This window comes from Manis pentadactyla, chromosome X, assembly GCF_030020395.1.
Source record: "Manis pentadactyla isolate mManPen7 chromosome X, mManPen7.hap1, whole genome shotgun sequence".
NCBI lineage: Eukaryota > Metazoa > Chordata > Mammalia > Pholidota > Manidae > Manis > Manis pentadactyla.
The window spans coordinates 113,831,838-113,845,003 of NC_080038.1; positions in this window are offsets into that span (position 1 = coordinate 113,831,838).

The window sequence follows — 13,166 nt, forward strand, 5'->3', positions numbered from 1 at the left end:
TGACCCACAGTGAGCTCAATAGAGATTCCTGAGGTGATCACAAAGGCAGCAACTCAAGCAAACTTCCCACCCAGACTGAGAACACTACAGAAGCCAGACAGAAAGGCAGCCTGCCCTGACATGCCAACAGCTGGGGCCCTTGCAAAATAGACTCAGGCACTAGAGTAAAGAGTCCTGAGCTTCTGGGCAACATAGAACACCTTCTTCATAAAGCTATTACTCTTTAGACCAGAAAGCATAGTAGAGACACCTAATACAAAGGAAGAAACACAGAATTCCTGAAAAAAATGAGCAGGAAGAGGAATGGATGGATATACAATGGGGAAATGACAGCCTCTTCAACAACTGGTGTTGGCAAAAATGGACAGCTACATGCAAGAGAATGAAACTGGATTATTGTCTAACCCCATACCCAAAAGTAAACTCAAAATGGATCAAAGACCTGAATGTAAGTCACGAAACCATAAAACTCTTAGAAGAAAACATAGGCAAAAATCTCTTGAATAAGGGGCGGAGCCAAGATGGCTACATGAGTAGGACAGTGGGAATCTCCTCCCAAAAACATATATATTTTTGAAAATACAACAAATACAACTAATTCTAAAAGAGAGACCAGAAGACACAGCACAACAGCCAGACTACATCCACACCTGCGAGAACCCAGCGACTGGTGAAAGGGGTAAGATACAAGCTCCGGCCCGGCGGGACCCGAACGCCCCTCACCCCAGCTCCAGGTGGGAGGAGAGGAGTCAGAGCGGGGAGGGAGAGGTAGCCCAGGACTGCTAATCACCCAGCCCTAGCCATCCGCACCAGAGCACAGACACAGTGCATGCATGGGGTGCTGGAAACTAGGGAAACAGGACAGCAAGATCTTTGAGCGGGTCCTGAAGCCAGTGCCCCTGTGACAAAGAAAAGCAAGTGATTTTTGAAAGTCTTAAAGGGACAGGGACGCCACAGCGGGATGAAAGCATCCAGGGTCACAGTCCAGCAGCTGGAAATTCCAGGGAACTCCAGGCGCACTCACCCCCTGGGCAACAGCTCTGAGACTCCTCACGGAGGTAAACAGCCAAACAGGCCCCCCCGTCCATTACCCCTCTGGGGCCCCGCCATAGCAGAGCAGCAGCCTGAGGCTGGCCATGCTCACAGCAAGGGAGTTTCCTCAATAAAGGCCAGGCAAGATACAGAGACCCAGTCTACATGCAATTGCCCAACACAAGCCACTAGGGGTCACAGTTGTCCCAGTAAAGAGGCCAGGAGCAAGTGGAAAGCCTTAGCTCTCACAGCTGACAGAAAGCCAATAGCTCACCACAGCACCTATCAACAAGAAAAGGCAAAAAATTTGATCCAGACAAGATTAACCCAGACAGTTTCAACATCGCTACATCTTCCCCTGAAAAGGAACATGGGGAGATAGATTTAACCAGTCTTCCTGAAAAAGAATTCAAAACAAAAGTCATAACCATGCTGATGGCCTTGAAGAGAAATATGCAAGAACTAAGGAGGGAGAATACAGAAATAAAACAAGCTCTGAAAGGACTTCAAAGCAGAATGGACGAGATGCAAGAGACCATTAATGGACTAGAAAGCAGAGAACAGGAACGCAGAGAAGCTGATGCAGAGAGAGATAAAAGGATCTCCAGGAATGAAAGAATTCTAAGAGAACTGAGTGACCAATCAAAGCGGAGCAATATCCGCATTATAGGGGTACCAGAAGAAGAAGAGAGAGAAAGAGGGATAGAAAGTGTCTGAAGAAATAATTGCTGAAAAGTTCCCCAAACTAGGGGAGGAAATGGCCTCTCAGACCACAGAGGTACACAGAACTCCCATGACAAGGGATCCAAGGAGGGCAACACCAAGACACATAATAATTAAAATGGCAAAGATCAAAGACAAGAACAAAGTAATAAAGGCAGCCAGAGAGAAAAAAATGGTCACCTACAAAGGAAAACCCATCAGGCTATCATCAGACTTCTCAACAGAAACCCTACAGGCCAGAAGAGAATGGCATGATATACTTAAATCAATGAAACAGAAGGGCCTCGAACCAGGACTACTGTATCCAGCACGATTATCATTTAAATATGAAGGAGGGATTAAACAATTCCCAGACAAGCAAAAGGTGAGGGAATTTGCCTCCCACAAACCACCTCTACAGGGCATCTTACAGGGACTGCTCTAGATGGGAGCACTCGTAAAAAGAGCACAGAACAAAACACCCAACATATGAAGAAGGGAGGAGGAGGAATAAGAAGGGAGAGAAATAAGAATCATCAGACTGTGTTTATAATAGCTCAATAAGCGAGTTAAGTTAGACAGTAAGATAGTAAAGAAGCTAACCTTGAACCTTTGGTAACCACAAACTTAAAGCCTGCAATGGCAATAAGTACATACCTTTCAATAATCACCCTTAATGTATATGGACTTAATGCACCAATCAAAAGACACAGAGTAATAGAATGGATAAAAAAGCAAGACCCATCCATATGCTGCTTACAAGAGAATCACCTCAAACCCAAAGACATGCACAGACTAAAAGTCAAGGGATGTAAAAAGATATTTCATGCAAACAACAGAGAGAAAAAAGCAGGTGTTGCAATACTAGTATCAGACAAAATAGACTTCAAAATAAAGAAAGTAACAAAAGATAAAGAAGGACATTGCATAATGATAAAGGGCTCAGTCCAACAAGAGGATATAACCATTCTAAATATATATGCACCCAATACAGGAGCACCAACATATGTGAAACAAATACTAACAGAATTAAAGGAGGAAATAGAAGGCAATGCATTCATTCTGGGAAACTTCAACACACCACTCACTCCAAACAACAGATCCACCAGACAGAAAATAAGTAAGGACACAGAGGCACTGAACAACACAGTAGAACAGATGGACCTAATAGACATCTACAGAACTCTACATCCAAAAGTGACAGGATACACATTCTTCTCAAGTGCACATGGAACATTCTCCAGAATAGACCACATACTAGGCCACATAAAAAGCCTCAGTAAATTCCAAAAGATTGGAATCCTACCAACCAACTTTTCAGACCACAAAGGCATACAACTGGAAATAAACTGTACAAAGAAAGCAAAAAGGCTCACAAACACATGGAGGCTTAACAACACGCTCCTAAATAATCAATGGATCAATGACCAAATCAAAATGGAGATCCAGCAATATATGGAAATAAACAACAACAACACAAAGCCCCAACTACTGTGGGATACAACAAAAGCAGTCTTAAGAGGAAAGTATATAGCAATCCAGGCCTATTTAAAGAAGGAAGAACAATCCCAAATGAATGGTCTAATATCACAATTATATAAATTGGAAGAAGAACAAAAGAGGCCTAAGGTCAGCAGAAGGAGGGACATAATAAAGATCAGAGAAGAAATAAATAAAATTGCGAAGAATAAAACAATAGCAAAAATCAATGAAACCAAGAGCTGGTTTTTTGAGAAAATAAACAAAATAGATAAGCCTCTAGCCACACTTATTAAGAGGAAAAGAGAGTCAACACAAATCAACAGTATCAGAAACGAGAAAGGAAAAATCAAGACGGACCCCACAGAAATACAAAGAATTATTAGAGAGTACTATGAAAGCCTATACGCTAACAAGCTGGGAAACCTAGGAGAAATGGACAACTTTCTAGAAAAATGCAACCTTCCAAGACTGACCCAGAAAGAAACGGAAAATCTAAACAGACCAATTACCAGCAACGAAATTGAATCGGTAATCAAAAAACTACCCAAGAACAAAACCCCCGGTACAGATGGATTTACCTCGGAATTTCATCAGACATACAGAGAAGACATAATACCCATTCTCCTTAAAGTTTTCCAAAAAATAGAAGAGGAGGGAATACTCCCAAACTCATTCTATGAAGCCAACATCACCCTAATACCAAAACCAGGCAAAGACCCCACCAAAAAAGAAAACTACAGGCCAATATCCCTGATGAACGTAGAAGCAAAAATACTCAACAAAATATTAGCAAACTGAATTAAAAAATACATCAAAACGATTGTACACCATGACCAAGTGGGCTTCATCCCAGGGATGCAAGGATGGTACAACATTCGAAAATCCATCAACATCATCCACCACATCAAGAAAAAGAAAGACAAAATCCACATGATCATCTCCATAGATGCTAAAAAAGCATTCAATAAAATTCAACATCCATTCATGATAAAAACTCTCAACAAAATGGGTATAGAGGGCAAGTACCTCAACATAATAAAGACCATATATGATAAACCCACAGTCAACATCATACTGAACAGCGAGAAGCTGAAAGCTTTTCCTCTGAGATCAGGAACTAGACAAGGATACCCACTCTCCCCACTGTTATTTAACATAGTACTGGAGGTCCTAGCCATGGCAATTAGACAAAACAAAGAAATACAAGGAATCCAGATTGGTAAAGAAGAAGTTAAACTGTCACTATTTGCAGATGACATGATATTGTGCATAAAAAATCCCTAAGGACTCCACTCTGAAACTACTAGAGCTAATATCAGAATTCAGCAAAGTTGCAGGATACAAAATTAACACACAGAAATATGTGGCTTTCCTATACACTAACAATAAAATAATAGAAAGAGAAATCAGGAACACAATTATATTCACAATAGCATCAAAAAATTAAAATACCTAGGAATAAACCTAACCAAGGAAGTGAAAGACCTATACCCTGAAAACTATAAGACACTCTTAAGAGAATTTAAAGAGGTCACTAACAAATGGAAACTCATCCCTTGCTCTTGGCTAGGAAGAATTAATATTGTCAAAATGGCCATCCTGCCCAAAGCAATATACAGATTCAATGCAATCCCTATCAAATTACCAACAGCTTTCTTCAATGAACTGGAACAAATAGTTCAAAAACTCATATGGAAACACCAAAGAACCCCAAATAGCTAAAGCAATCCTGAGAAGGAAGAATAAAGTGGGTGGGATCTCACTCCCCAACTTCAAGCTCTACTACAAAGCCACAGTAATCAAGACAATTTGGTACTGGCACAAGAACAGAGCCACAGACCAATGGAACAGAATAGGGACTCGAAACATTAACCCAAACATACGTGGTCAACTAATATTCGATAAAGCGGCCATGGACATACAATGGGGAAATGACAGTCTCTTCAACAGACGGTGTTGGCAAAACTGGACAGCTACATTAAGAGAATGAAACTGGATCACTGTCTAACCCCATACACAAAAGTAAATTCGAAATGGACCAAAGACTTGAATGTAAGTCATGAAACCATAAAACTCTTGGAAAAAAATATAGGCAAAAATATCTTGGACATAAACATGAGTGACCTCTTCTTGAACATATCTCCCCGGGCAAGGGAAACAAATGCAAAAATGAACAAATGGGACTATATCAAGCTGAAAAGCTTCTGTACAGCAAAGGACACCATCAATAGAACAAAAAGGTATCCTACAGTATGGGAGAATATATTCATAAATGACAGATCCGATAAAGGGTTGACATCCAAAATATATAAAGAGCTCACACACCTCAACAAACAAAATCAAATAATCCAATTAAAAAATGGTCAGAGGAGCTGAACAGACACTTCTCCAAAGAAGAAATTCAGATGGCCAACAGACACATGAAAAGATGCTCCACATCGCTAATCATCAGAGAAATGCAAATTAAAACCACAATGAGATATCATCTCACACCAGTAAGGATGGCCACCATCCAAAAGACAAACAACAACAAATGTTGGCAAGGTTGTGGAGAAAGGGGAACCCTCCTACACTGCTGGTGGGAATGTAAATTAGTTGAACCATTGTGGAAAGCAGTATGGAGGTTCCTCAAAATGCTCAAAGTGGAAATACCATTTGACCCAGGAATTCCACACCTAGGAATTTACCCTAGGAATGCTGCACTCAAGTTTGAAAAAGACAGATGCACCCCCTATGTTCATCGCTGTACTATTTACAGTAGCCAGGATATGGAAGCAACCTGAATGTCCATCAGTAGATGAATGGATAAAGAAGATGTGGTAAATATACACAATGGAATATTACTCAGCCATAAGAAAAAAACAAATCCTACCATTCGCAACAACATAGATGGAGCTAGAGGGTATTATACTCAGTGAAATAAGCCAGGCGGAGAAAGACAAGTACCAAATGATTTCACTGGTATGTGGAGTATAAGAACAAAAGAAAACTGAAGGAACAAAACAGCAGCAGAAGCACAGAACCCAATAATGGACTAATAGTTACCAAAGGGAAAGGGACTGGGGAGGACGGGTGGGAAGGGAAGGATAAGGGCGGGGAGAAAAGAAAGGGGGCATTCCGATTAGCATGTATAATGTTGGGGGGGGCATGGGGAGGACTGTGCAACACAGAGAAGACAAGTAGTGATTTTACAGCATCTTTCTATGTTGATGGACAGTGACTGTGAACAGGGATGTCGGGGGGACTTGGTGAAGGGGGGAGCCTAGTAAACATAATGTCCTTCATGTAATTGTAGATTAATGATACCAAAATAAAAAAAATCTCTTAAATATAAACATGAGCATCTTTTTCCTGAACGCATCTCCTCAGGCAAAGGGAAACAAAATCAGAAATGAATAAGTGGGACCACATCAAAGTAAGAAGTTTCTGTATAGCAAAGGACACCATCAGCAGAATAAAATGGCATCATAGAGTGTGGGAGAATATATTCATAAATGACATATCTGACAAGGGGTTAACATCCAAAATATATAAAGAACTCACACACCTCAACACCCAAAAAGAAAATAACCCAATTAAAAATGGGCAGAGGATATGAACAGATATTGCCCTAAGGAAGAAATTCAGATGGCCAACAGGCTCATGAAAAGATGCTCCACATTGCTAATTATCAGAGAAATGCAAATTAAAACCACAATGAGCAATATGGAGGTTCCTCAAAAAACTAAAAATAGAAATACCATTTGACACAAGAATTCCACTCCTATGAATTTACCCAAAGAAAACAAGTTCTCAGACTCAAAAAGACATACACACCCCTATGTACAATAGCCAAGACATGGAAGCAACCTAAATGTCCATCAGTAGATGAATGGGTAAAGAAGAGGTGGTACATATACACAATATTATTCAGCCATAAGAAGAAAACAAATCCTACCATTTGCAACAACATGGATGGAGCTAGAGGGTATTATGCTCAGTGAAATAAGCCAGGTGGAGAAAGACAAGTACCAAACGATTTCACTCATCTGTGGAGTATAACAATGAAGCAAAACTTAAGGAACAAAACAGCAGCAGACTCACAGACTCCAAGAAGGGAGTAGTGGTTACCAAAGGGAAAGGGGTTGGGGAGGGTTGGTGGGGAGGGAAGGAGAAGGGGATTGAGGAGTATTATGTGTAGTACACATGGAGTGTGTGTGGGTCACAGGGAAGACAGTGTAGCACAGACAAGTAGTGACTCTGTGGCATCTTACTACACTGATGGACAGTGATTGCAATAGAGTATGTATGGGGGGACTTGATAATATGGGTGGATGTTGTAACCACAGTGTTGCTCATCTGAAACCTTTAGAAGATTGTATATCAATGATAACATAATAAAAAAAGAAAGATGCTCAAAATAATTATATTACTGACTCTGTATCTTCATTTCTAAACTGGGGATAATAAGTCAGACTTAATGAGATTAAGATGAGGATTAAATTGAAGAAAAATGTAGCATGGTAAATCATTTAGTGCAGTGTCTAGCACATAATAGTAGCTCAGTATATGATAGCTATTATGAAAATTCTTAAAATATACTTTTCTAAACCTAGTCTTTCTTGATAGAGAATTTGTATTTTTTTTGTAATTTGCAAATTGTGGAGATTATTTGGTAAACTGGTAACATGTCTCATACTAAATGTTACCAAATTACTGGCTTTTGGTGCATATGTTTAACTTCTCTTTATCATCGTTTTTTGACATGACTTTAATAACAATAACTTTTTCTCCTGTCCTAATTTAAATTTTCACTAAATAAATTTTGCATTGTTTTTCTAATTGCTTTTCATAACATTCTCCCTTGTACTCATATTTATTAGAGCAAATGTATTTGAGTCATTTTGGATATAATACTAAGCCATATTAATGAAATCCTATGCACTGAGATTAAAGCAGATGCTGTACCACCATAAATCATGACATACAATACATCCTATGTTTCAGTATGTGTAATTTCTAGTTAACTCTGATTTGGAATTCATGTAACTAATTTAAAAGAATATAACATTTCATAAGGAAACAGTGTAGTAGAAGGTAATATAATCAAAAAGCTGTTAATTGCATTGGTTTTGTAGTCAGGCAGATTGGTTTCAATCTTGATCCCAATATTGTGGAGTCCTGGGTCAAAGCATGTACAGGCAAACCTCAGAAATATTCAGGTTCCATTCCTGACCACCACAATTGAAAATATCACAATGACTTGATTCAAATGAATTTTTGGTTTCCTAGTGCTTAGAAAAGTTATGCTTACACTATACTGTAGTCTGTTATGTAATCACATTATGTCTAATAAAAGAATATACATTTCTTAACTTAAAAATATTTTTCTACTAAAAAGTACTAAAATCCTTTGAAGTTTCAGTAAGTTGTCATCTTTTTGCTGGTGGAGGGCCTTGACTCAGTGGCCAATGACTGATCAGTTTGTGGTTGTGGCAGTTTCCTAAAGTATGACAACAAAGTTTGCCACATCAATGGAATCTTCCTGTACCAGAAAATTTATTTAGAGCATGCAATGCTGTCTGATAGCATTTTACACCCAGTAGAACTTTTCAAATTGTTGTCAGTCCACTCAATCCTACCACTGCATTATGAACTAAGTTTATGTAATATTCTAAATCCTTTGTTGTCATTTCAACAATCTTCATTACATCATTACCAGGGGAAGATTTCATTTCAGGAAACCACTTTCTTTGCTCATCTGTAAGAAGTAACTCTTCATCCATTCAAGTTTTATGAGTTTATAGCAATTCAGTCACATTGTAAGGCTCCACTTCTAGTTCTAGTTCTCTTGCAGTTTCCATGACATTCACAGTTAGGCTCAAAGTCATCCATGAAGGTTGGAATAAAAGTCTTCCAAATTCCTTTTTAATGTTGATATTTTGACATCTTCCCATGAATCATGAATATTCTTAATGGCACCTAGAATAATGAATCCTTTCCAGAAGGTTTTCAATTTACATTGCTCAGGTCTATCAGAGAGATCACTATGGTGACTACAACCTTATAAAAAGTATTTCCTAAATAGGAAGACGTGAGAGTCAAAATGACTCCTTGATCCCTGGGCTATGGAACAGATGTGTTAGCAGACATGAAAATAACATCGATCTGTCTTCTGGTGTATCTCCATCAGAGCTCTTGGGTGACCGGATGCATTGTCAATGAGCAGTCATTATTTTGACAGGAGTCTTTTTTTCTGAGCAGTAAGTCTCAACAATGGGCTTAAAATCTTTGGAAAGCCATGTTATAAACAGATGAGCTGAAATCCAGGCCTTATTTTTCCATTTGAAGAGCACAGGCTGAGTAGATTTACCCTAATTTTTAAGGACCCTAGGGTTTGTGGAATGGTAAATGAGCACTGGCTTCAGCTTACAGTCACCAGCTTCATTAGTTGCTAACAAGAGTCAGCCTGTCCTTTGAAGCCAGGCATTGACGTCTCTTCTCTAGCTATGGAAGTCCTAGATAGCATCTTCTTCCAATATAAAGCTTTTCATTTATATTGAAAATCTGTTTTTAGTGTAGACCTTCATCAACGATCTTAGCTAGATAATCTGGATAATTTATTGCAGCTTGTACACCAGCACTTGCTGCTTCACCTTGCATTTTGATGTGAAGGAGACAGATTTCCTTAAATTCATGAACCAACCTCTGCTAGCTTCTCACTTTTCTTCTGCAGCTCCTTCAGCTCTCTCCACCATCTCAGAATTGAAGAGAGCTGGGGCCTTGCTCTGGATTAGACTTTGTCTGTGAGTGCTGTGGCTGGCTTGACCTTTTATCCAGGCCACCAGAACTTCCTCCATATCAGCAAGTAGGCTGTTTCACTTTCTTATCATCCATGTGTTCACTGGATAGCACTCTTCATTTCCTTTAGGAACTTTTCCTTTGCATTTGCAACTTAGCTAGCTGTGTGGTGCAAGAGGCCCAGCTTTTGGCCTATCTGGGCTTTTGACACGCCTTCCTCACTAAACTTAATCACATCCAGCTTCTGATTTAAAGTGAGATCCATGTGACTCTTCCTTTCACTTGAAAAGTTAGAGGCCATTGTAGGATTATTAATCGTCCAATTTCAATGTTGTTGTATCTCAGGGAACAGGGAGGCCAGAGGAGAGGGAGAGACAAGGGAACGGCTGGTCAGTGAAGTGATCAGAACACACACATGTATTAAGTTTACTGTCTTATATGGCTGCAGTTCATGTCACCCAAAACAATTATGATAATAACATCTAAGATCCCTGATCACAGATCACCATACACATACAATAATATTGAAACTGTTTGAAATATCGTGAGAATTACCTAAGTGTGATACAAAGACACAAAGTGAGCAAATGCTCTTGGAAAAGTGGCACTGATAGACTTGTTCAATGCATGGTTGCCATAAATCTTCACTTTGTAAAAATGTAATAACTACAAATTGCAATAAACTGAAGTACAATAAAATGGAGCATGGCTCTATTTTAAACATAGGATATCTATGGATCAAGGAAATCATCCACATTAATGAAAAGCCAGCCTCAAAGGCAATCTGCTTGTCTGGAACCATGTGTTATCAGTATCTACTATACAAGCAGTGTACTTATACTCGTGCTATCAAACTCTCTTATTGGTGGCTTTAAGGATAATAATAGCAAGGGTTCAGTATGCATTTTAATCAGTGTTCATGGTATTTGGACATGTACTAGGCGATTATTTTCCTTCTCCTTGGGGACTGAGTACATACTAACCATTGCAGGGTTTAAAATAATTTCTCTTCCCACCTCAATGTGATAATTTACCAAGAGGTGATATTCAGTCCCCTCAGACATTCATTCATATGTATTTATATATTTAGGAAAGCTCTCCACTTAGACTCCAAGTTATCACTTAGGAGCTGATCATGTATTTACAACAAGAACCTGAGAAATACTGCTTCATATGTCAGAGTGTTTTGAAAATGGATCATTTGAGAGGGTGAGCACAGAAAGAGGAAATAATTTCCATTTTGGTATTGGTATTAACACACCAGAAATACTGACACAGTTAAGAAACCTTTTATACTTTATTTTACTAATCTCAACTGGCTAATAACCTTATTTGTATATAATTATATACCATTATTTAAAAAATAACATTAACTTTTGGTGTTTTTCTTAGTAGGTGGTATATTTTACAGCTCTTTTCCCCTATGTTGTCCTACTCATCCTGTTAATACGAGGTGCCACTCTGGAGGGTTTTGGTCATACACATCTACCCTTTACCTTTATGAAAAATGAAATGTCAATGTCTGACCTTTGGTTACCTTTCTTGGGCCCAAATAATTTTCATTCAATAATTAACTGCAACAGCACTGAATTATTTGAAAACCGTGAACTTTTATTGTTTTAGTCTTGGAGATTAACATATTTTGATGTGTCCACAAACCACCTGTATATTTCTTCACTTATCTTGGGCTTCACATCTTTTAACCTTGCTTGTTAATCTCCTCCCAACTGGAAGGCCACCTTTGTCGGTGGATAAGAAATAAATAAAATGAAAGTAGGGATACATCATCCTCTCTGTTAGGTTATTAAATAAGATAAAATATGTTAATGCACTTTTGAAATGGTAAACTGTTATAAATATGAGCACACAAATATTTCCATTATTGCTCTTATAATATACCATATTATTATAGATGCAATATTTTCTCTAAGAAGTAGACCCTCCATATTTGTTAAACATAATAAGTTTAGGCACAGTTGAAAAGTCCCTCTGATATTCTTTAAGTGGCTTTACAAGCCTCAGGTCACTTGGGCTTTCTAGTTCCTTGAAACTCCTGAAAAATTGGTATGACTATTTTATATTGGTCTGTGTCTCAGTGTCTCTGTTATCTTTAAATCATCAGAGCTAAATGCAAAGCTGCTTGTGAAACATACAATTTAGTCCTCCCACCATCCCACCTCAACACAAGCACTACCCCCACTCCTTCTTTGGGTTTGCTGGCAGTGAGAATTTTTTCTTAGATTATTTTCCTTATTTCTCTCAAGCCATAGGATCATAACTACATATACATACATATATATATATATTTTTTACTCAAGACATTAGCTAGGGATGCTTAGTTATCTGGTTAAAGATTCTTAGGAAGAGTTCTAAGGTTCTTTAAAGTATGAATTACTCATTAAATTTTGATTAAGGTTAGTCTCATTTGATGGAGACACTGGTGAATGAGAATCGAATGTTAGGACTAGAAGGACCATGGAGGTCTAGGATCCAGCTCCTCATTTACAGAGGAAAGGAATGATGAACAGAAATATTCTATCTTGCAGAGGATCTAATTGTTAGGAAGTGACAGAGCCTACAGTAGAAGCTAACTGTCCTAAATCCTAGATGAATTATCTGGAAGGTTGGAAAAACTTAACATACTTAAACTAAATATTGCACAATGTAATTGAAATTGTTTTTAAGAAAAGGATCTCTGATGGTAAGATACATCAAATGGAAAATAAGATTCAGTTTATAGTTTCATTATATACAATTTTGCAGGTGCCCATATACTAATTAAAGTAGCACTACATATAACGATTCTAGGTAAAGATTTGGAGACTCAGTTGAAGACTAAAAAGTTAGTTCCATAAATCTTTCTTAGGTGGTGTAATTCTTTTAGAATTTCTAGGCTAAGAAAATGTGACCTGATTTAGGTTTCTGGAGTTTCTGACAGGTGCTATTCTTCATTAATGTTTAAAAAATGAAATCAGTTAAACAAAATCATTGAAATAGCTAAAGATGTCTTCTGTGAAAATTGCAGCATTTACAAAATTTATCTAATTTAACTCATGTCACATGTTTACATTATCACATCATAGAACAACCAAGTCAAATATTTTTAAAGGTGAAAGTGAAATACTTTCTAAAGAATTTATATTATGGATTGGGGTACCAAATTATGATGA